The sequence below is a fragment of the Ursus arctos genome, chromosome X (assembly GCF_023065955.2).
Source record: "Ursus arctos isolate Adak ecotype North America chromosome X, UrsArc2.0, whole genome shotgun sequence".
NCBI classification, from domain to species: Eukaryota; Metazoa; Chordata; class Mammalia; order Carnivora; family Ursidae; genus Ursus; species Ursus arctos.
The window spans coordinates 77200407-77223650 of record NC_079873.1 but is presented as its reverse complement, the minus strand read 5'-3'; the positions used below and the strand labels follow the sequence as shown (position 1 = coordinate 77223650).

The 23244-nt window shown below is 38.1% G+C and overlaps 1 protein-coding gene across 4 annotated transcripts in view; it reads left to right on the top strand.

Moving 5' to 3' along the window:
- PCDH19 (protocadherin 19) overlaps positions 1-23244 on the top strand; it is a 119129-nt gene that overhangs the window by 71480 nt on the left and 24405 nt on the right. The gene's annotated exons all lie outside the window — the stretch shown is intronic.

The following is a 23244-nucleotide window of genomic DNA, read 5'->3' as shown; positions in this document are numbered from 1 at the left end:
TCTTTTTGCTTTAGTACATGACATTTAACTGATCAGTCGAGTTGCACAGAACATAGCACTAATGAGACCAAAGGGGCGGGTTTTATTTCCAGATCAGGCTGGTTAACTTTACCTAGAGAGAGACTCTGTTCTCCGACAACAGATTGTATACCCTTTACTGAAGAAAGTACCGAACTTCACATTTTGTCTATAGGGCTGCTCTCCCAAATCCCTCTAGCTACCACACAGATGCCTGCCATTGGTCATAGGAGAGACCAGCGTAAGAAAATGTGGCCGACTCCAAGTCAGTCTGTGCATATGAAAAAACACCTCAAAGCAAATCTCAGGAATGGCATTCTCATATATGAAGAAGAGTTATTTTTGTGAATGCAGCCACACATGCTTTAGCAAGAGGAGCTATTTAAAACTGTGCTAGGCATAAACCAGGGTATAAAAACATTAGCAGAGTTCAGCTAAGGCAGAATGGTCAGATGGACTTGGGCACAAATGTCATTTTCAATGTTTTACTGATGCAAACATGCTAGGAAAACAGCCTGTCTTTTTCAATTAAGAACTATGAATTCAGCTTGGTGTTTAGGCTCAGTGAAGCTTCAGAATGCTTGGCTATGTCTTGAGAGAAGCTAGACGCAAGCTCAGCTGGAAGCCCCACTGCTAAAAGACTTAAAGATGAGAAAACAAAATATGGTGATTATGTGCTGGTCTTCAGCTGTTTCATTTCACTGTAAACATCATTAAATGCTTTTGTTTTGGTCTTATAAATGAATCCAAAGGAAAAAATTGCACAATTCAAAACAGGAAATGTTTTTCATACAAAAAAAAGTTTGTCACTGTAGATTCTGTTAAACCGTCTCTTCCATCCCCTCCCCAGCCGGCTCAAGTGTCAAAGTCTATAATATATAGAGGTCACTACTGATTGTGCACTGCTGTCTTCCCTAATTGGCGAGTGGTGACATCCGCAGAGATAATACACTTTCTGGGCAACCTTACTAAGACTAAAGATGAGAAAACTAAACATTTATATAACTGAAACAGAGACTGTTTAATTCTCAGGGGATTAGTAGTGTGTCACTGGGTACAGACGGGTATGTGTCATTTACGAGCCTTGTATCTCAAAAAAGTGCCTTTTCATTTATACCAGAAAGGGTTTTAGTTAGATGCTTTTTGAAATAAAGTGAATCCAGAGAAGGAAATGGTCATAATTGATTCTCACTTTATGCCTGGCTAGAACAACTCTGTTTTAATTTTTTGTCACATTTTTCTAGGAAAACAATATCAGTGGACTATGCTTAATTTTTCTGAGGGAGTATTTCTTACAAACGGGATGTATTGTGTGTGTGTATATATATACACACACACACACATATATATACACCATGTCGATCATATAATAATGAGAGTATCCTAAAGCAAAGATGTGGCATTATTCCAAGACTCTCCTACATATAGGATGATGATTACACACATGTGTGTGTACACACAGACACGTTTTTCCGCTCCATTTTGGCAACACTTCATATTTTTTCCTCAATATTCAATTTGTGTGTATATATCTTAATTTTTTCCATCATTCCAGCAGTGGCTAAATCTTAAGCCAACCCTTGAGTTTGCTTTTTTCAATTTGGTTGAGTCATTAAACTTTAGGTACAGATGGAATTCCGGTCTTGCTTATATCTCAGGCTCTACCTTATGAGTTGCCAGTACTTATGAGCTTTCCATGATAGTACTTAATTGTTATATTCCAAATCAGCTCTAGGCTGGGCACATAAATTGTATCACCTCAGTTATTGCTACCTCAAACAACATCAACAATTTCAACAATTAACATTTTATAGCATTTTACTATCTCAAACCTGGATTCATATAATATTTTTCATTTTATCCTGAGGCAGTGTAGTTGAAAGACAATCACTGAGGGAATTTACCATGTATGCCTGATCTTGGAACCATTCTAACTAGAATAGTTCTAGGTATATTAATTCCAGGGCAATATGGTATTGTTGCTTCTGACCAATTTAGAAAGGTCATGAGGGAAAATGGACTCAGACCTGCACGAAAGTCTCAAAGTTTCCTTGAGAAAAAAATAAAAAGTCTCAGCTCTCTTTGGTTCATTGATACCATGATGGGCATCTCAAACCCAAGTGCCCTAAAATCCTGGTGGTTCCAGGGCTGGACAGTTTTTGAGTTTTGAGTGGATGTCTCTGGAGAAGAATAAGGGTTGTAAAGACCTTGTCAGACTAACTCTGATTCTGATAATATTTCTTCTGGTCCTGTCAGAACCACTACAAAGTTGGGTCAAATATACCCAGTAGAATGTACCTTACACCTTTTTTTGACTCACCTTGGATTTCATGTCTGTGGTTTTCTGTGTTTTCTAATTTGGATATTAGCACAGCATTTTTCTTTGTACATATAGGGACACATGATTGATAGGGCGTGTCAGGATTTTCAAAAGAAAGATGATTCTATGCATGTTAATTTTTTCCTTGAGCAGGAATGGGTTGTTCAGGGAGCTATTATTGTGTTGGCAGCATTTGAGGAAAAGGTACAAATTGTATTTGCTCCCCACTTCCCAGATACCTGGGCCCTGTGCTTCTTCACACTGCCAAAATTTCTTTGGGTTTTGTTCTTATAACTGCTATAGCAGAAGAATGCTTAGTGTGAATGTCAAAGGTGCTTCATGGCTTTCAGAGTAAAGGCCCAAATCCCTTAATTTTCAGCAACCCATCCCTGAAAACAGTCCTCTAGGGATGGAACCCAGAATCAGTATATTCAACCAAAGAAGGAGAATGTCTGGAAGGCTTTTGCACCCAAAGGGCAAAGCCAGGGGTTTAGCCACTTGAGTTTGGATTGTTTTGACTACCCCAACCTAATACATCCATGAGCTGGGTCAGGGTGGAGATAAGAAGGAATGACCGGAATCTCTGCTTTCCAGATTGTTATTAATCCTGGTATCGCTCTCAACTTGCCTAAGACCAGGTCATTTGGTTGATGAACCAGCTGAGCTGAATTTCCTTATTGACAGGTGACTGAATTACAAATTCATTTATCATCTGAGTGCCCTTGAATTAATATGTCTCAGCTTATCCCCAGTAATTCAGCTCTTAGTGTCATGGCTTCCCAGAAAAGAAGGTGATGGAGAATTCTTTACCCTATACTTTCTACTCACTTATAGCACTTTTTGGAATGCTATCTCTCTCTCTGCAGCTCTCAGAGTGCCTCGAGAACAAGTAAGTGTTGCCATTCAGCATATTTTACCACCTGCTTTGGTTCTTCTGAGGTGATTTGGTGCTGAGCTTGGGAGTCACAATCAAATCTTTTAATCAATGCCTTCTCTTCCTGAATTTGACCAACTTCTGGCAAGGCCAAGAATTTTGCCTTATGCAATTGTAGCAGACAGTCTCCAAGAAGAGTTACTGACCATTAGACAGGTCAGAGGTGACAGAGGTTCATGGGTTTGTTTCACAATTAGGAATATCACCGGGTTTGAATCTCTTCCTTTCAGAGTTATTTCTGGTTTGAGTAGTGCTGGGGTTAATAGGCTTCTGTCTCTTCCATGCTTCTTTGCATGACCATTTGTGATGACTTGGATATACCATTATGTTTATTTAAATATGTAGTCGTCTTGGGAATCATGTCCTAGAACTATACATACTAGTCCCAAGCTCAACTAATTTGTTTCAAATCATACTCATTGTCTCTTACTTTATGATTTAAATTATTAATTATGAATTCATCAATTGAAAAGATGACTCTAATTGCTCTAATGTCGACCTAGTTTGGAGTTCACTACAACACTGAATTGGTTTGCCTCCCATGCTAATCGATACCACATGGAAGCAACATACAGAAACTCATAATAACATCTATCTGCTTTTGTATCCAAATGCATCCAAATGCAATGTAATGATCGCTTTATTTCTGAAAGTATAAATCCTTCTGCATGTTACTAAACTTGTTTATTTGGTGGTTCATCACCTGAATATCTTTTTTTAAAATTTTTGTTTTTATAGTAATTTTTTATTATGTTACATTAGTCACCATACGGTACATCCCAAGTTTTTGATGTAAAGTTCCATGATTCATTACTTGCGTATAACACCCAGTGCACCATGTAGTATGTGCCCTCCTTACTACCCATCACCGGCCTATCCCAATCCCCCACCACCCTCCCCTCTAAAGCCCTCAGTTTGTTTCCCAGAGTCCATAGTCTCTCATGCTTCGTTCCCCCTTCTGTTTACCCCCCCTTCCTTCTTCCCTTTCTTCTCCTACTGATCTTCCTACTTCTTATACTTCCTACTTCCATAAATGAGTGAAACCATATGATAATTGTCTTTCTCTGAATATCATTTAACACGTTTGTTGTGTAAAACGTGGATTGAAGGAACTTGATCTGTGCCTAATTCAACCGCTATTACAAATTAGCCATGAAAATGTTCTGTAGGTTTCACACTATGCATATTCTAGTTCCAATCACAGGTGTATTAAGACGTTTACACTTCCAACACCCTACCAGCAATGTGTAATTTTATTTCCTCTGCCCTTTTAATGAAATTATGATTTAGTGACTGAACATCCTTTGCTTATCCTCTTACCTATCCCCCTGACTCACCTCTCATCTCACTAAATTTCCAAACACTCATTTCCATTAGTCTCTTGGCAAAATAGGGAGTTCTCAATGGAGAATATTTTGTGACATTGCAAAGCAGTGTGCTGCTGGGCTCCAGAAATGGTAGCATGGACCAGATGTTCATAGAGTAATTGAAAATTCCATTTTATCAGAATAGCATTTGCTGTCAAAAAGTTTTATCTTTACTTCAACAAAGAGGTTGATTAGATCCCCCTGGACCTGAATTAGCATCTTTGAAACTAGATATACTGTTTTGCAATTCATGTGGTTAGTTCTTCCTTGGTTTTGCTCATATAGAATTTTTTAAAAATGTCTTCCTCCTCATGCATATATATATACAAGGTAAAATGTTTAATTATTTGAACAATGGAATGTGTATGTATATAGTGAATCTATATGTGTGACTTTCAGCTGTTTTTATCTATCTCAGGTATACAGTATTCTAATGAGAGGTAGGAACAATCCATGAGTAGATACATATCTTTCGCCCATTCACTCAGCAATATTCTTGAGTGCCCACTGTGTGCCTGTCTCTGGGAATTGAATGTGTCAATTACTGCTATTATTGACTGTGAAAGTTCTCATCTTTTTAGCTTTGCTTATATCTGGTGTTTACTGAATTGACCAAGGTCAGCTCAATGATGAAATGAATAACTCTTTATGATTTTAGAAATCATTATAAGAATAGGGCCTGGTACTATTAGAAACCTTGTTAATGTGTCAACAAAGGGAAAGAAACAATAAAAAGAGACTATTACAATCAAGATCTTATTTTTAATAAGAATATCATGGAAGACTCTTCCTTGATGTCCTAATTTGAACAATGTCACAGAGGTGAGCATTTTCTTTCCAAATCTATCTGCTCTGAGGCTGAACTTCTTGCTTACTTTTAGTTAACTTCATTATAAGATGATAGGTTTAATCTCTGATATGCCTAGTTACCTTGCTGGTTTAGAGGCACTCAGTGGTACTCAATGCCCTGTCTCCCTTTTTCTCTGATGTCCAGGAACTTTTATCCATTCTCAGTCTCACCAGTGGCGGGGCAGGTGGGAATAGAGAGACAGGTGAATGCTTTTGCTCATTTCAACTACATTGCTGCACCAGATAATTGGACTCCTTTCAAAGCATTATTTACATTTTATTGGCAAGACAGTTGCTGGAATAAAAAGTTGTCCTTAGCTAATGGAAACATCCATGCTGTTAACAGTTGTTTGCTAGCATTATTTTGGCATGGGCCTTTTGGTCAGAGAATTCTTTTGGACAGTTCTCTTCATCTGCTTTGAAGTAGAAACACTATGTCCCCCACTTTTTTAAAAAAATAAAATGTTTTCCTGATCCACTTGGAACTTTTAGTTGTCTCATATTCAATGTCTATTTTAAATTTTATTATTAATAACTACCTGTGAAAAGGGATTCATTACTCATCAAGAAAATAAATGTCAGGGGCTTTCTTGACTGGTTGACACTAAGAATTTCTGTATTTTTAAGCACTTAGAAAGTATTGGAGGATGGAAATTATATTAAGGGAGCACACTGGACAATTTTAAGAATTTTATTCTCTAGGAGTTTATGGCCCAGTAGCACAAATAGTCCAGTATGGAATAGACTGAATAAGATCAGTGAAGAAATTAATTAAGATTATTTGAGCTGGAAAGCAAAATACATTTCAAAGGACACTTTGGTGTAATGGGATCCCTTTGGAGGAATAGTGGAAGCCAGGCCCCAATATAGCAGGCTAGATAAAATTATGCTCTGTTTGGGTGATTTGCTCGGTGAGCGTTTTCCAATTGCTCTATGATAAAGCAAGTTCCATAGGCCCTGATAAGTAGGGACACTGCCAATAGGATAGCAGATGAGAAGCAAATCAAGTTGTTTTATATCATATGGGTTGCTTTGCATACTCAAGAAAGTTCATTGAAATGTCAAGATCATCATCTTCTTTGGGTCTTTCTATCTATTTAATGACGTATCTGTCCTATCATAAGATGGTTAAGAACCAAAAACTCCCTCACGATGGGTAAACATAAATCTAAATTTGTCATTTAAGTATTTATGAAGTTTTTCTGTTCGTTTTCCCTTAACCCCTTTACTATGAAATAAATATGGGGAATCAAGTCCAGTCATAATTTAAAAAGCAATTTCAAGAATACCAAAATCATGTGTTATTTCTTTATCGTATGGACAAAATACTCGAGAGATGGTTTTCCTATTTTATAGATGCTTTTTGTCATCCAGAGTTTTGTCTTAGCCCCAGGTATTTTTGGTCTCTGTCTTTACCAGATAGGTGACTGCGTTTACTTTGGGCCAAGGAAAGGCAATTTCACACATCTACTTTGGAATTGTGGCTTTTTGACAAGCAAGTCTTTTCCATTTTTTTCCCCTACATGGCTTATCCCCAACAAATCCCCAAACGTGGAAAAATCAGGAGCTCCAGACTGGAAAATGTTTGAGCTGGCCCTTAGAGCCATCATTAAAGTTGCTTTTTAGAGACTTACACACAGCTCAAGGTAGGCAGACAAAGCCGATTCTTTTGCAACTGGGCAGAATGGAGTCCCATAAACCAATTATTCTGCCATGTAGAGAGAGAACAAAAACAGTTATCCATAGCTTGGGCTAAAGAGATTATCAATGAGATACCAGTCTCTAGAATTGTTTTGGAGCAAATCCTTTGGGGCTGGACATTTGTGTGCAGGTGGCAGAGCCAGGAGGGTGTTGTGGGATTTTAGGTTTTATGGTGAACCTTGAACTTCTTCACTCAAAAACGTGCAGGTGTAAGATCTATTCTGTCATTGGAGGAATTTGCGAGATGGTGTGTCACAGAGGTAATTTGAAAGGTACTGAATCCAGAAGCGGCCAAAGGAGTTTATAAGAAAACAAGCTCTTTGTGGCTGAATTTATTCAAAGTTTTGTCCCATTGAGGTAGCCTCATGAGAGGCATTTTGTCTTTTGAGGGATCCTGGTAATCAGAAATAGTAGTTCTACTCCATTATTCTTTGCAATATTATAGACAACAAACTTGCAAGCTGTTAAATCTGAAATAATAAATGATACCATTTTATCATGTTAGTTCTTTTATTTATTTTTATTTATTTGAGAGAGAGAGAGTACTCACGTGAGTGGGGGGAGGGGCGGAGAGAGAGAAGAGAGAATTTCAAGCAGGCTTCCCACTGAGCACATAGCCAGATGCTGGCTTGATGTGGGGCTCCATGCAAGGCTTGATCTCACAACCCCGAGATCATGAACAGAACCAAAATCAAGAGTCGGTCACTTAACCTACTAAGCCACCCAGGTTGCCCCATAAGATAGTTTTTTTAAACCTTAGTAATAGCCACTTTAATGGCAAATGATGCGCTTTAGGTTCCTGTTTTAGTTTAACAAAAAGATTTTCAGTTTGGTGTAAGTTAGAACCTTAAAAACACATTCATCTTCTCCTCTGCCAGTTAGCTAAGCCGTAGGTTCTTTCTAGTTCGTGGTCTAGTACGTAGTGGTGCAGGAGTGCAACTATAACCTGCTTTAAATAAAAACAACTTATTATGTTGCCATTTTAAATAGATACCTGTAAACAAACACTGCTGTAATCACCTGGAGAAACTTGGTAGCCTTAGTTGATTGCAGCAAGGCAGCTTTCCAGCCATGAGTTTGCAAATTTAAAGCCAGTGCCAGAGATGTTTTCCAATTTGTATGAGTCCACTTTCTTCACCTCTTAGCTCATATAGTCTCTCCTTTTCTATCCTTAGCTTGCATAATAATAGATGTTTGACCACTTGCTTTCTTCCCTCATCTTCTACCAGGTATGGAGTTTCCAACCTATGTGAACAATAGGATCTTCCCCCTTTTAATACATGGGTAAGAGGGAAAAGAGGAATAGCATAGGTTCCAAGATATTTAGACTGGTCAAACTGTTCCAAGGCAACACCATCTGCTGTTTTTAATCATTAAAGAGGCTGTCAGTTGTTCTGATCTGAGCATCCAAAAGAATGCTTTTGATTTTAATTTAGTTTAAAAATCAGCTTATTGAAAAAGAAATGCCTCCAGCATTTCTTCCAACTCTGAAGTCAGGTTGCCCACTGTTGACAAGTCAGATGCAGATGTGGACCCATCATTCATATGCAAATGTATACCGGTTTAAACTTGGGGAACTATTATTTTTATTATCAGTAGCTAGAAAATTTAGTCCTTTTATTTTATCATTTTTTAGTTTTTATTTTAATTCCAGTAGTTAACATATGGTATTATATTAGGTTTCAGGTGTACAATATAGTAATTCAACAGTTCCATACATCACCCTGTACTCATCAGGACGGTGCACTCCTTAATTTCCATCACCTATTTAACCCCTTCCCCCACCTGCCGCCCCTCTCCTAACCATTAGATTGTTCTCTGTAATTAAAATTCTGTCTCTTTCTTTGACTCTCTCTCCCATTATTTTCCTTTGCTTGTTTGTTTTGTTTCTTAAATTCCACATATGAGTGACATCTATGATATTTATCTTTCTCTGTCTGACTTACTTTGCTTAGCATAATACTCTCCAGCTCCATCCATATTGTTGCAAATGACAAGATTCCGTTCTTTTTTATGGCTGAATAATATTCCATTATATACACACACACACACACACACACACACACACACACACACTTGGGCTTCTTCCATATCTTAGCTATTGTAAGTAATGCTTCTATAAACATCGGGGTGCATGTATCCCTGTGAATTAGTATTTTTGCATTCTTTGGGTGAATACCTAGTAGTGAAGTTGCTGGATTATAAGGTAGTTTTGTTTTTACATTTTTGAGGACCCTCCATACTGTTTTCCAGAGTGGCTGCATCAGTTTGCATTCCCACCAATGGTGCAAGACTGCTCCTTTTTCTCTACATCCTTGCCAACACCTGTTGTTTCTTGTGTTTTTGATTTTAGCCATTCTGACAGGTGGCCATCTGGATGTCTTCTTTGGAGAAATGTCTGTTCATATCGTCTGCCCATTTTTAATTGGGATTTTGGGGTGTTGAGATTTGTAAGTTTGAGAGAGAGAGAGAGAGAGAGCACGGGGACAGGGACAGAGGAAGAGGGAGAGAGAATCTTAAGCAGACTTTGGCTGAGTGTGGAGCCCAATGCGGGGCTCGATCTCACGACCTTGAGACCTGAGCAGAAACCAAGAGTCTGACGCTGAACACGCTGTACCACCCAGGTGCCCCTCACATTTAGGTCTTTAATCCATTTTGAATTTATTTTTGTGTACAGTATGAGAAAGTAGTCCAGTTTTCCTAACACCATTTGTTGAAGAGACTGGCTTTTTCTCACTGGATATTCTTTCCTACTTTGATGAAGATTAATTGACCATATAATTGTGGAGTTATTTCTGGATTTTCTATTTTTTTATTTAAATTCAGTTAGCCATCATTAGTTTCAGATGTAGAGTTTAGTAATTCATCAGGTGCCTATAACACCCAGTGCTCATCACATCATGTGCCCTCCTTAATGCCTATCACCCAGTTACCCCATCCGCCCACCTACCTTCCCTCCAGCAACCCTCAGTTTGTTTCCTATAGTTAAGAGTCTTCTGGATTTTCTATTCTGTTCTGTTGAACTATGTGTCTGTTTTTGTGCCAGTACCATACTGTTTTGATTACTGCAGCTTAGTAATAAAACTTTAGGTCTGGAATTGTGATGCCTCCAGCCTTGTTCTTCATTCTCAAGATTGCTTTGGCTATGCAGGGTCTTTTGTGGTTCCACACAAATTTTGGGATTGTTTGTTCTAGTTCTGTAAAAAGTGCTGTTGGTATTTTTGGTAGGAATTATATTAAATGTGTAGATTGCTTTGGGCAGTATAGACATTTTAACAATATTTTTCTTCCAATCCATGGACATGGAATGTCTTTCCATTTCTTTGTGTCATCTTTGATTTCTTTTATCAATGTTTCATAGTTTTCAGAGTACAGGTCTTTCACCTCTTTGGTTAGATTTATTCCTAGGTGTCTTATTAATTTGGTGCAATTGTAAATGGGATTGTTTTAATTTCTCATTCTGCTGCTTCATTATTGGTATATAGAAATGCTATAGATTTCTGTACATTGATTTTGTATCCTGTGACTTTACTGCATTTGTTGATCAGTTCTAGCAGTTTTTTGGTGGTCTTTTGGGTTTTCTATATATAGTATTATGTCATCTGCAAATAGTGAAAATTTTACTTCTTCATTGCTGATTTGGATGTCTTTTATTTTATTCTACTTTATTTTTTTTTGTTGTCTGAGTGCTGTGGAAGGACTTCCAGTACTATGTTGAATAAAAGTGGTGAGAGTGGACATCCTTGTTTTGGTCCTGACCTTAGGGGGGAAACTGTTTTTTCCCATTAAGGATGATGTTAGCTGTGGGTTTTTAATGTAAGGCCTTTAATATGTTGAGGTGTGTTCCCTCTAAACCTATTCTGCTGAGGGTTTTTATCATGAATTGATGTTGTACTTTGTCAAATGTTTTTTCTGCATATATTGATATGATCATATGGTTCTTATCCTTTCTCTTATTGAGGTGTTGTATCATATTGATTGATTTGTGAATATTGAACCACCCTTGCATCCCAGGAATAAATCCCACTTGATCATGGTGTATGATTTTTTTTAATGTATTGTTGAATTCAATTTGCTAGTATTTTTTGAGGATTTTTACATCTATGTTCATCAGAGATTTTGGCCTGTAGTTCTTTTTTTTAGTGGTGTCTTTATCTGGTTTTGGCATCAGGGTAATGCTGGCCTTCTAGAAAGAATTTGAAAGTTTTCCTTCCTTTTCTATTTTTTGAAATAGGCTTAGAAGAATAGGTATTGACTCTTCTTTAAATATTTGGTAGATGGGGGATTAGGATAGGCTGGTGATGGGTATTAAGGAGGGCACATATTACATGGTGCACTGGGTGTTATATGCAAATAATGAATCTTGGAACATTGCATCAACAACTGGGGATGTACTGTATGGTGACTAATATAACAAAATAAAAATTATTTAAAAAATTAAAAAAAATAAATTTAAATAATAGATGTTTAGTAGAAATCACCTGAGAAGGCTTCACCTGTGAAGCTATATGGTCATGCACTTTTGTTTGTTGGGAGATTTTTGATTACTGACTTAGTTTCTTTGCTGGGTATCAGTCTTTTAAATTTTTTAAAAATTTCCTCCTGTTTCAGTTTTGGTAGTTTATATCTTTCTAGGTATTTATCCATTTCTTCTAGATTGTCCAATTTGTTGGCATCTAGTTTTTCATAATATTCTCTTGTGGTTGTTTTTATTTCTGTGGTGTTGGTTGTTATTTCTCCTCTCTCGTTTGTGATTTTATTTTTTTGAGTCCTTTCACTTTTTTTCTGGATAGTGGTTTATCAATTTTATTTATGTTTTCAAAGATCCATCTCCTTGATCTGTTCTATTGTTTTTTTAGATTCTTTTTAAAAAAGATTTATTTATTTATTTTTGAGAGAGAGAGACAGAGAGGGTGGATGGAAGAACAGAGGGAAAGGGAGATGGAGAGAATCTCAAGCAGACTTCCTGCTGATCACGGAGCCCAATGCAGGGCTTGATCTCATGACCCTGAGATCATGACCTGAGCTGAAATCAAGAGTTGGATGCTTCACCAACTGAGCCACCCAGGTGCCCCATGTTTTTTTAGATTCTATATCATTTATTTCTGCTCTAATTCTTATTATTTCTTTCCTTCTGCTTGTTTTCGGTTTCATTTGTTGTTCTTTTCCTAGCTCCTTTAGGTGAAAGGTTAGGTTGTTTATTTGAAATTTTTCTTGAGTTAGGCCTTTATTGCTATAAACTTCCCCCTTAAACTGCTTTTCCCGTGTCCCAGAGGTTTTGGATTGTTGTGTTTTCATTTTCGTTTCCATGAACTTTTTAATTTCTTCTTCGATTTCCTGTTTGACCCATTCATTGTTTAGTAGCATGTTGTTTAACCTCCATGTATTTGTGGTGTTTGCAGATTTTTTCTTGTGTTGACCTGTAGTTTTATCATGTTGTGGTCAGAAAGTATGCATGGCATGATTTTGATTTTCTTGAATTTGTTGAGGTTTGTTTTGTGGGCTAATATGTAATCTATTTTAAAGAATGCTCCATGTGCACTTGAAAAGAATGTGTATTCTGCCATTTTAGGATGCAGTGTTCTGAATATATATGTTAAATCCATGTGTTCCAGTGTGTCATTCAAAGCCATTGTTTCCTTGTTGATGTTGTGTTTAGATAATCTGTCCATTGATTTTAGTGGGGTGTTAAAGTCCCCTAGTATTATTGCGTTATTATCAATTAGTTTCTTTATATTTGTTATTAACTGTTTTATGTATTTAGATGCTCCTATGTTGGGTGCATAAATATTTACAATTGTTATATCTTCTTGTTGGATTGTTCCCTTTGTTATTATGCTGTGTTCTTTGTCTCTTGTTACAGTCTTTGTTTAATGTCCATTTTGCTAGTTATAAGTATTGCTATTCCAGCTTTCTTTTCACATCCATTTGCATGTTAAATGTTTCTCCATCCCATCACTTTTAATCTGCAGGTATCTTTAGATCTAAAATGGCTCTCTTGTAGGCAGCATATAGAGGGTCTTGTTTTTTTTTTTTCCTTAATCCATTCTGACACCCTGTGTCTTTTTTTTCTTTCTCCAAATTCTTATTTAAATTTAGTTAACATAGAGTGTAATATTAGTTTCAGGAGTAGAATTTAGTGATTCATTAGTTATATACAACACCCAGTGCACATCACAAGTGCCCTGCTTAAGACCCATCACTTATTTAACCCATCCCCTTGCTCACCTCCCCTCCAGTAACCCTCAGTTCATTCTCCATAGTTAAGAGTATATTTCTTGGTTTGCCTTTCTTTTTTTCCCCTATGTTCATTTGTTTTGTTTTTTAATTCCACATATGAGTGAAGTGATATGCTATCTGTCTCTCTGGCTGAGTTATTTTGCTTAGCATAATACTTTCTAGCTCCATCTATGTTGTTGCAAATGACAAAATTTCATTCTTTTTTATGGGTGAGTAATATTCCATTGTCTTTTGATTGGAGCATTTAGTCCATTTACAATCAAAGTAATCATTGATAGATATGTATTTATTGCTATTTTATTACTTGTTTTGAGGTTGTTTCTGAAGATTTTCTCTGATTCTTTACTCTCTTTAATGTTTTGCTGATTTTATTTAGTTATATATTTGGATTTCTTTCTCTTTATTCTTTGCGTATTTGTTAGTGATTTTTGATATATGGTTACCATGAGGTTTGCATATAACCTCTTCTCATATAATAATCTTTATTAAGTTTATGGTCATTTAAGTTTGAACCCATTCTTTTCTCTTCTCCTCCCCACATTTTAGGTATATGTTATTATATTTTATATCCTTTTTTGTGAGTTCCTTGACAGACTTTTTACAGGATTATTCATTTTCACTGTGTGTTTCCTACCTGTATACTGTCACTTTTGGTCTCTCCTTTGCACTCAACATGTCCCTTTTAATGTTTCTTGCAAAGCTGGTTTAGTGGTCATGAACTCCTTTAGTTTTTGTTTGTCTGGGAAACTGTTTATCTCTCCTTCTATTCTGAATGATAGCCTTGTTTGATAGGGTATTCTTGGCTGAAGATTTTTCCCATTCAGCACTTTGAGTATATCATGCCATTCCCTTCTGGCTAACAAAGTTTCTATTGAAAAACCTCCTAGCTTTATGGGTTTTCCTTTGTAAGTTAAAGACTTTTTTTGTCTTGCTGCTTTTAGAATTTTTTCTTTATCACTATATTTGCAAAATTAATTACATTATGTCCTGGTGTCAGTCTTCTTTTATTGACTCTGGTGGTGGTTGTCTGTGCCTCCTGGATCAGGATATCTGTTTCCTTCCCCAGATTAGGGAAGTTTTCAGTTATTATCTCTTCAAATAAATTTTCTGTCCCCCTTTCTCTCTCTTCTTCTTCTGGGACTTCTATAATATGAATGTTATTATGTTTGATGGAGTCACTGAGTTCCCTAAGTATATTCTTGTCTTGCATAATTCTTTTTCCTTTCTTTTGTTCAGCGTGATTACTTTCTATTACTCTGTCTTCTAGATCCCTAATTTATTCCTCTGCTTCTTCCATCCTGCTGGTCATTCCATCAAGTATGTTTCTCCTTTCATTTATTGTACCCTTTATCTCTACTATGTTATTCGTTATCTCTATGTTCAGGGTCTTACTCATGTCCTCCACTCTTTTCTGAAGTCCAGTGAGTATCCTTATTTCATTGCTTTTTAATTCTCTATCATGCACGTTACTTATATTTGTTTCACTTAGATTTCTGGCTGTCGCCTTGTCCTCTTCATTCATTTGGGATAAATTTCTCTATCTCCTCATTTTCTCTGCCTCCCTCTATTTCTCTGTGTTAAGAAAGTCATCTGGGTCTTCTGCTCTTGAAAGTAGTGACTTTATGAAGAGGTCCTGGAATGCCTGCAGTGCAGTGTCCCTTGTCCACCAGAACCTGGTACTTCAGGAGAGTGTCTTATGTGTGTTGATTATTCTCTGCCGTTGTATTTGAGTCACTTTGCATTTCCATGTAGTCATCTGCACCTATTCTCTGCCTGTTGTGGTGTGGACTTGCTCTCTGTGGTGTTAGTGGGACCCAAGCAGGCCAGCTCCGGTGGGGCATGCCTGCCAGGAAACTTGGGAACAGAGCGGTGGTGTTAGAGAAATGTGCTCTGGGTCAGTAGTCATCTGCCAGATCCTCTGAAGTGCTCTGGTGGCTGGGGGCTAGGTGCCAGGGAAGCCAGGGGTATGAGGCTAGGTGCAGTGTGCAACACTGGCTGGGGACATGCTGCTGAGCACAGGGTGATGGTTTGGCCTGGTGCAGTGGCTGGGGTTGGTGTGGAGCATGGCTGCAGCTGTATATCTGGTGGCTATGCCCGACGTGTGAATATGGCCTGGGACGCCTGACTTGGAATGGTGCAAGACACCTATGGATACCTGGCTGGGAGTGGCATGAGGCAGCTGCTGGGGTATGTGGCTGGGTGAGATACACAAGGGTGTCTTGGGTACACAGCTAGGTGTGGCACTGTGGATGTGCATGGTACTTGGTGGCAGCTGTGCACCAGGCAGCTGGTGAGGTGCATGCTTACCTTTAACAAAATTTGCCCTGAGTCCAGGGCTGAGGTCAGCAGGCTTGGAGTAGACAAGTCCTCAGGAGAACTTGTGCATGTGGTGCACTGCTAGATGGTTAGGTAGCACGTGTCTGTGCAGCCCTGTCTCTGGCAGGTGTCTCTGTGCTTATGCTATAGTGTGGGGAGGAAAATGGCTCCTGCTAGCTCCCTTGTTTTCGAGGTCCCCCATGTTAAGAAATCAGCATGAATAGATCTGTCTCTTGTTTGCCCTGGTGTTGTGTGAACTGCAGTTTTTGTGTTGCCCCTCTGTACTGCACAGGCTGCTGTCTCTTTAAGGGTGGTGACTGGCTATCACTGGTTCTCTGGGCTCCCCAGTGTTGAGTCAGCTGACCTTTAAAGCTCCAGGTTAGAAGCCCCACTGGTTTTACAAGCTCATGTATTGTATTCAGCCCCTCTGCTTTTTAAAGCCAAACTCTATGGGGATTAGTCTTCTCTTTGTGAACTCCCTGGTGTGAGGGCCAGTTTCTAGGCTCTTTCTGAGTGTGCAGCTCCCTCCCTCCTGTGGGCAGCCTCCCTCTGCTTTTCTGTCCTTACTAACCTTCCAGTTGCAGCTTCTTCTCTATATTTAGTTGTAGAGTGTGTTCTTCTGACAGTCTTCAGATTGCTGTCCAGTTTACTGACTAAAATGTGGGTGATATCTTGTTGAAAACATTGGATGGGGTGAGCTCAGGGTCCTCCTACTATACCATCTTCCCAAACTCTGAAAATTTAGTCCTTTTAATTCAAGGAGCCATTTTATTCCAGAGACATGCTTCATATAAATATCTGTTCCATTTATTTCTGGAAGAAAAACAGATGCACCAAAGGTTTAAAGATTTTATAAATGTCAAAATGCAAATCAATGGCAAAGTCCAGAGTAAAGACCAAAGTGCAAATTCTTTTGCTTGACTCACTGACTATCAAGCTGCACATTTTAGAAGTTGAGTGATTATCTGTGAGTAACCTATGAAATCTGGATTTTCCTACACTGGATGATTTTGCTGAATGGCAAAATGAGCATTCAGAAATACATTGTCTATGCACAACATGGATTGTTAAGACCTGGAACAAGACCTTTGTTTGTGGCAACTGTCAACTTAGAAGATATCATAATGCCTCTCAGAGCTTTGCCAAATCCTTTAAGATTTGTAATTGATGTCAACTGAAGTTGAAGGCAAAGACAAACTTCCTCCTTTGACTACCGAAAACATTACCTTACTGTTGGACCCTAGTTAGCCGTAGGATAGGTGTATTGAATCACACTAGCCTTCTGCTACCACGGCAAGTGAGCGCTTCCTGAATTCAGCTGATAATCAATCAATGCAACTAATGAGTCTGCAAACACATTGAGCTGCTGGAGCTGGCACCAAGAAACCACCATTCTAAACTAACCATCTCTTATTAACCTTTTGGTGTTTCCTTTGTGACGCTAATTAGAGACCCATAAAAGTATCTGCTTTGGATCTGTGGTTTAAAATACAATTTTCAAAGAGATACAATCCACTTTAAGGCTTCTATTAGTATGGTATTTCTCCTTATGAAGGAAAATGACTGACTTGTCCTTAAAGTAAAGTTTGTGTGATTAATCCATAATGTTCCAGTAATTTAAATGCTAGAAAAAGTTGCCTCAGTAGTTGGTACAATTTATCATGCTCTCAAGATTCCAGTGGTACTGAAGTGGGTGGCAGATGTTTCTATCAGCATTGTATGTTGACAGTCTGAAGGTATCCATTCCCAGCCTGTAGCCTTGCCTGCCAGACTGCCTTTTGCTTTCGACTTAATTCCTCTTGATTGCCTGAAGGGGCTAGGGGTGTGTTTTGCTTCCTTTCTGCAAGATGATGAGCCAAGAAATGAGAATTGTACTGTTGGATGAAGGAAAGTCTACTGTATTGTATAAGAGCTGTTTAGCTCAAAACGATAGCTTATCAAATGGGCCCACTCAACATTCAAATTATTATATTTGCATGGTAAAGATGAAAGGGGAAGGATTTCTTGCTGCCATAGTGCCCCATCCCATTCCATCTTTGACAGTTTTCACACCCAGAAGTGCGTGCATCACTGAGCAAAGAGCATTGTGGCGTAAGTGTTCAAAGCATGTTGGACCCATGTCTTCATCCTGTGCTTTTGCTTATCCATCTACAGCACCTTTAAGTGCCTCATTTCTCTTTGACTTGTCTTAAATAAAAATGACCTAAAATAAATGACTTATATGATCCTTGGGGACAGAATCTCTGGATGAGGAATTGGCTGTCTATTAAATAAGTGAGATTTGCAATGTTAGACATTGTCTTATTTGATTCAGAAAAGGGTACTTCTTCCAGAAGCTTAATATTAATTATCTAGGACCTTTTAGAGATTAAGATACCAATACCAGAAATATAGGCCCAGAACCTAATATTCTACTTGTAGCATTATTTAGAGCCCCTTTGGTATCTTAGTTTTCACTGTCATCAATATAGAAAGTTTAAAGTGCTGAAACATCCCCAAAATCATTGTAGTAGGGAGTTCATGTTATAATGTTATAATACATTATTTATCCCTTACAGCAACCCTGAGAGGGAGACAAGCATAGAGTTCCAGAAAGTTAACAGAGGAATGACAGCCATTTAAGCTGAGACTCAAAGTCAGAATCTTAACTGATTGACAAAGAAAGAAGAAATTAAAATGAGGAGTCATGAGATAAATAAGATACAAATATCTGGGGTTGAAACTGAGGTTGACAGGGACATGAGAGGCACAATCCAGACTTCCCTTAATATGTACTAGCTAATCTTTATATGTACTGAGAATTCTAATTGTCATTAGAATCTTCCAGGTAGATGATATACCATCAATTTAGGCTCTAAATAATATGAGTAGGTCATATTGAGTCAGTACCACTGCTTCTACTCTATTCTGTTCTCAAGATTGGCATCACTAGTCTGCCTGTAAATCCAAAGGCAAGCATAGCATCATGGTGGCAAAGAGTAGAGATTTTGGAATAAGACAAATCCAAGTTCTACTCATATCTTTGCCACTTAATAACTATCGACCTTAGTCAAATTATTTTTTCTTGAATCTTCAATATTCTTATCTGCAAAATGGGAATAAAAAAGAAGTTACTTATCAGGGTGGTTGTGAGATGATCCAGGTAGGGCACTTAGTATACTTTCTGGTACATAGTAAGTGCTCAAAAAATAGAAAGTGCTGTTATTACAGAGATTCAGTTAGTGAAATATCCTCTTTGCATGATTTCAGGGACACTGCTATCCAGAACTGCTTCTCTCTTTGCTGCTGCCTATGATCCCTTTAACAGAGGGTTAGGCATTTCGTTTTACAATAACAGTTCAAACTTCAAGCAACCCTTGGGAAAAGGGAATGCATTTGTTCAAATTTACACTAAGTTGTTGACTGCTATTGGATTGTTTCTAAATTTGGAATTTGGCATACATGAGGGATTGTTTCTAGAATATTGAACATTAAGAATCTTAAAGGGGGGAAGCACAGAAAAGGGGTGGTAAGGGTGACAACCTTCTGAGTTTGCCCAGAGCTATCAATGTCCAAAGTAACATTGGGTAATTGTTATTTGATTTACTCACTGTCAAATGTCTGGATGCTGAAAAGCTGCCTTCGCTATCAAATCATTTTTCTGAATTAGTCCAGATTCTGATTTGAGGACTTATAGAATGTCAACAAGATTTTTATGAAACTTGGAAGAGAGGTTTGTGTTAATCTACATTACAAAATGCACATACTCTTGAGCACCTGTGGTGAGGCAAGCAAAGCTATAGTTCTTTTCTGGTGGCATCGACTCTGCTTTGCTCTCCCTATGTAAAAATGTGCATACCCCAACCCCCAGGGTCCCAATCCTTCCGTTCTCTCCCTTTCTTGCTTCACTGCTCTTAAGTGGCTAATGGGTAGCAGATAACATTTGGATTCTATTTTGGGGGGGGGGGTCCTATTTCATGCCCAGATTTTCATTAAGAAATAAATGAGGAGATACATTTTTCATTTCTAGCTTTCCTTTAAAAAAGTCACCCTGCAAAGGATCCTTTCTATTCTTTTTTTCTGCAAATGGACTGAAAAATGCACAGCTCCTACCTGAAAGGTCATATCTCCTTGTCATATGAATGAGCTCACAGCAGGTCCATGGGGACAGTGTCATCTGAGTAATGATGGGAATTTATGTGTCTTTGGATTTCTGCCTTTTTTGTAGTGGAAAAAATGAATTTGTTAATGATAAAAAAAACTCAACAAAAGTCCCTTATAAAGTCCTTTCTATATAAATGCCAGGAGAGAGCCACTCAAATATACAGTTGATAAATGAATTTTTTTTTACTCCTGCCTTGCTTAGAGCTGGTTGTCTTATATTAGTGTAAGTCACATGGCTCATCTTCACTGGTTACAGTATGTTGAATTTAGCTGGCACGCTGTGGTTTTATGGCATAAAATGTTTTGGCTTGTAAACGACCTTCTGACATGTTTGTGTTGGCCAATAAATGGAGACAGAGAAAGGGGAGGGGAGAAATAAGGTGGGAGGAAAGAAGGGAGGGGGCAGGAGGAGAGGGAGAGGGAGAAGGGGGGATAAATACACAGAGAACTGTGTGGAATTAGGGATAGTCAAAAAGAACTTATAACATAGGGACAAGTACTGTGTTTTTGAAAAAGATTCTGAAAAAGTTTCATAGCTTGAACATAACATTCCGGGATCAATGTAACTGGAAGTGCATAATTTTTGTCTTCCTAAAAATCCAAATCTATGTGCTATATGCAAAACACTAAAAAGATAATTATAGTCCTAAAATAATGCCATGTTGCCCAGGGGAAACTGAGAATTATAGTTTTCACTCTATTATTTATTCGTCACAGAGCCCCAGATAAGTCACTAACCTCTCAAAATCTCAATTCATATATTTACAGATGGGCTGATGAGCAGTGTTGCAATAATGTTGCTAGGATTAATAACCAAAGTGGTATTTATATTTGTATACCTTTTGTTAGTACAATATAATTGTGAATCAGATAGCTAGTTTGTTTGTTTGTTTGTTTGTTTGTTTTCTGTGTCATTCTCCTTGCTGGCCTGTTGACCTGAGCACTTATACTTTCAGCACAATCTAGTTTAGCAGAAAGAGAGCACTGACCTGAGAGTCAGGGGCTTTCAGTTCTCATGATATTCCACAAATTAATAGCTGTGTGATTGTATACAAGTTACTTGTCCTGTGTAGTCTTTGGGTTTCTCATCTGTAGAATGGAGGATTCTGGTAGTACCTATGTTATAGAGTGGTTGTAAGGATTAAATGAGATCACACATATAGTAGACAGTCAAAGAATGATAGTAATAAGGTGAGGCTGATGAAGTCATTCTTCTTCCTGGTTTATTTTCCTTCTTCATTGTCCATGTCTCTTTCTCACTTTAAGATCTTGGGCAAAATTGAAGTCTTCTAAGAAAGAAGTCTTTCTTGACTAAGTTTGCCTTGATTTCTCTTTTACTTGGCACCTCTTCAACACCTATATACACAGTTTATATCACATTAATTTGCTTTTGCCTTTTTTTAATGTAAAATGAGGGGGTTGGTAATTGTTAAGAGCCTTCAACTTCTAAGCTCTTTTTTTTCCCTGCATTTTGGGTTCTGGGCACAATTTTTTCAGATTCCTGAGCACACAGCCATTTGCCAGTGGATCTGTAATGAGTGCCATACTCAAGTTAACAGATGGTATGGTGTGCTTGCTTTGAGGGGTAATTGCTCTTTCATCTTAATTTCCTCCCTTTGGCATTCCTTTCTTGGAAGCTGCTCAATGGCAATGTCATGAAGCATGGGGTGAAAATCAAAGTGAAGTCTACTTCAGAAAAAAAAATACAGTTAAAAACTAAGGACCAAGGGAGAGGCTTTTCACCCTAGTATTAGGGGCCAAATAAGTCAAAGGGTACAATGGACTTAGATTATCTGTTCATTTCTCTTTTCCTAAACAAGGTGGCTAGTCCTAGTTGTTAATTGTCTCTATTTTCCATAAACAAAATTTAAGATGACTCCTGCTCCTAACATGTGACACCTGTCTATTCTTAAAGTCTAACACTCTAAGCCAAATCTCGCATTCTTTTCTCTGCGGGGTCAGTTGTAAACTGCTGCCTTTACTACAGACTTTCCTTCCATCTTTTCTTCCCCCTCCCTCTCTCCACACACTTTTTTCTTTGATGTTTCTCCCTTAGCTCTTTCTCCAACCCTCCCCCTTTTAAGTTCAGCCTAGTTTATCCTCTTTCCTTCTAGGGACAACTTCTCTTTCATCATTTTTACAAAAAATGGAGAAATTTTCAATGACATTAAGTAAGAATTTTTTTGGTTGTAGTAACTCAGCATTCCCTTATGGAAGATTTTTATGGCTTCTTTTCATTTGGTACCGTTTTCTTCTTTATCACTTTTTTCCCTCTTCCCACACAGCTAATAGCACACTACTCTGAGTGGAGAAGACCTTCAGTGAACAGATCTCGATCAGTTCATTGCTGTGAACAGTACCAAACAACAGATGCCATCCGCCAATGTTTGAGCCTCAGGGCAGTTCTCATCCACCCCATTTAAAAAATGCCAGAGGTGAAATGATTTACTCTTAAGACAGGGCAAGGATTAAAGAGAGTTTGTGTTTCCTGGCTTTGTTATGTTACTCCAGGGCATTGTTCTATTTTTCCATTTGAAATCTCAAAGCATACTGGACTAGCAGGAAGTTCTGAAAGGACTACCTCCTCCAGTTCTGAAAGGACTACCTCCTCCAGTTAAGAAAGGATGTTGTTTAGGGAAACTGCAGCAGGGTGTAACAGTGAAGCCAGAAAGATCAGGGAGTCAGAAGCATTGCTATGAGATAGAAGGAAATAACTGGTGTGCCTAACTAGCCCAGGAGGCATGTTTGATAATACCCAGGAGTGTCTACAGTGATGGCATCTGTATAGATACTGGCCTTTTACTTTGTTTCTTACATTTTACTCTTTGAGTTGGCCTGCTGTGTTTCTGTGTCACTGGCAATTCTGTTGACCACAACACTTCAATTGAATCACAGCTTGAGTTTTCTTGAAGTTTCATTCCCTCTAACCTTGCTGGATTCTTGCTTATGTTAGGGTTTAAAACTTTTTCTTTCAAAAAATACCTGATGAAATTCAAGTCTTTAGCTTCCGTTCCCCTCATCATTTCCTCTAATCTGGGCTTATGGGTTGAATGTTTTTATTATGATAAATGCTAAAAGTTTTGTCGGATGGCCCAGTCATTCTAGATTGCCTTGTTCTTTGTGGTACTGTATGAGCATTTTGGTGATGGTCAGTTCTCAAAGATGATATAAAAAATATCTTCCATGTTGTTAAAGCACCTGTAATACCTCTTTACTTTCCAGTAGGTATTGAAAAAAATTCTTATATTTTCCCTTCTCATTGGGGTTTTTGTTGTAGAGAGGGAGAAAACCCTGATTCAGGCGTCTGGATTCAAGTCCTGGATCTGTTACTAACTCCATTTGTGATCTCAAGCAAT